This window comes from Arachis ipaensis, chromosome B7, assembly GCF_059453495.1.
Source record: "Arachis ipaensis isolate K30076 ecotype BB chromosome B7, ASM5945349v1, whole genome shotgun sequence".
NCBI lineage: Eukaryota > Viridiplantae > Streptophyta > Magnoliopsida > Fabales > Fabaceae > Arachis > Arachis ipaensis.
The window spans coordinates 56,222,501-56,225,000 of NC_142442.1; positions in this window are offsets into that span (position 1 = coordinate 56,222,501).

Consider the following 2,500-nt stretch of genomic DNA (forward strand, 5'->3'; position numbering starts at 1 on the left):
GAGTTGCCCAAAGGCTTGCTGGGCGCAATGCCAGCAAGATGCACGTTGCCTTGCCATCCCCTAGGCACACTAGCAAGCACGTTGTGGTTGTGGTGTGCCGCCGGGCTCCCCCGCCCCCCACGGAGGCACCCGCCGTTGCAACGATGGCTCGGAGCGTTGCAACGGAGGAGCCAAATTTTCATATCTCAGAATTGGCTCGTGCATTTTTCGTGAAATTTTGAGGGAACCTTGGTAATATTATGTGAAGGCTGCACAAAAAAATCCAGGTCAAAAATCGCAGGTTTGCTCCGTTTTTCATTTTTTTTGAATTTCCGGCATTCCGGGCGGTAAAAAAATCGTCAAAAAAAAATCGGCACGGTGTAAATTCACCAAATTTGGAGGATGGAAAGTTCTTATTTTTCTAGAGGTTGTTGCAAAAAACGGCGTCAAAATTCGACCTCTAGAGCACTTTCCTTTAGTATGTCTCCTCACGGAAAAGGACGTCTACCCGTGGCACTTTGGTAATGGCTCGGCAGCCTATTATAGGGGGGAGGGGTGTTGTGATGCTGAAACTCGAGTTGCCCAAAGGCTTGCTGGGCGCAATGCCAGCAAGATGCACGTTGCCTTGCCATCCCCTAGGCACACTAGCAAGCACGTTGTGGTTGTGGTGTGCCGCCGGGCTCCCCCGCCCCCCACGGAGGCACCCGCCGTTGCAACGATGGCTCGGAGCGTTGCAACGGAGGAGCCAAATTTTCATATCTCAGAATTGGCTCGTGCATTTTTCGTGAAATTTTGAGGGAACCTTGGTAATATTATGTGAAGGCTGCACAAAAAAATCCAGGTCAAAAATCGCAGGTTTGCTCCGTTTTTCATTTTTTTTGAATTTCCGGCATTCCGGGCGGTAAAAAAATCGTCAAAAAAAATCGGCACGGTGTAAATTCACCAAATTTGGAGGATGGAAAGATCTTATTTTTCTAGAGGTTGTTGCAAAAAACGGCGTCAAAATTCGACCTCTAGAGCACTTTCCTTTAGTATGTCTCCTCACGGAAAAGGACGTCTACCCGTGGCACTTTGGTAATGGCTCGGCAGCCTATTATAGGGGGGAGGGGTGTCGTGATGCTGAAACTCGAGTTGCCCAAAGGCTTGCTGGGCGCAATGCCAGCAAGATGCACGTTGCCTTGCCATCCCCTAGGCACACTAGCAAGCACGTTGTGGTTGTGGTGTGCCGCCGGGCTCCCCCGCCCCCCACGGAGGCACCCGCCGTTGCAACGATGGCTCGGAGCGTTGCAACGGAGGAGCCAAATTTTCATATCTCAGAATTGGCTCGTGCATTTTTCGTGAAATTTTGAGGGAACCTTGGTAATATTATGTGAAGGCTGCACAAAAAAATCCAGGTCAAAAATCGCAGGTTTGCTCCGTTTTTCATTTTTTTTGAATTTCCGGCATTCCGGGCGGTAAAAAAATCGTCAAAAAAAATCGGCACGGTGTAAATTCACCAAATTTGGAGGATGGAAAGATCTTATTTTTCTAGAGGTTGTTGCAAAAAACGGCGTCAAAATTCGACCTCTAGAGCACTTTCCTTTAGTATGTCTCGTCACGGAAAAGGACGTCTACCCGTGGCACTTTGGTAATGGCTCGGCAGCCTATTATAGGGGGGAGGGGTGTCGTGATGCTGAAACTCGAGTTGCCCAAAGGCTTGCTGGGCGCAATGCCAGCAAGATGCACGTTGCCTTGCCATCCCCTAGGCACACTAGCAAGCACGTTGTGGTTGTGGTGTGCCGCCGGGCTCCCCCGCCCCCCACGGAGGCACCCGCCGTTGCAACGATGGCTCGGAGCGTTGCAACGGAGGAGCCAAATTTTCATATCTCAGAATTGGCTCGTGCATTTTTCGTGAAATTTTGAGGGAACCTTGGTAATATTATGTGAAGGCTGCACAAAAAAATCCAGGTCAAAAATCGCAGGTTTGCTCCGTTTTTCATTTTTTTTGAATTTCCGGCATTCCGGGCGGTAAAAAAATCGTCAAAAAAAATCGGCACGGTGTAAATTCACCAAATTTGGAGGATGGAAAGTTCTTATTTTTCTAGAGGTTGTTGCAAAAAACGGCGTCAAAATTCGGCCTCTAGAGCACTTTCCTTTAGTAAGTCTCCTCACGGAAAAGGACGTCTACCCGTGGCACTTTGGTAATGGCTCGGCAGCCTATTATAGGGGGGAGGGGAGTCGTGATGCTGAAACTCGAGTTGCCCAAAGGCTTGCTGGGCGCAATGCCAGCCAGATGCACGTTGCCTTGCCATCCCCTAGGCACACTAGCAAGCACGTTGTGGTTGTGGTGTGCCGCCGGGCTCCCCCGCCCCCCACGGAGGCACCCGCCGTTGCAACGATGGCTCGGAGCGTTGCAACGGAGGAGCCAAATTTTCATATCTCAGAATTGGCTCGTGCATTTTTCGTGAAATTTTGAGGGAACCTTGGTAATATTATGTGAAGGCTGCACAAAAAAATCCAGGTCAAAAATCGCAGGTTTGCT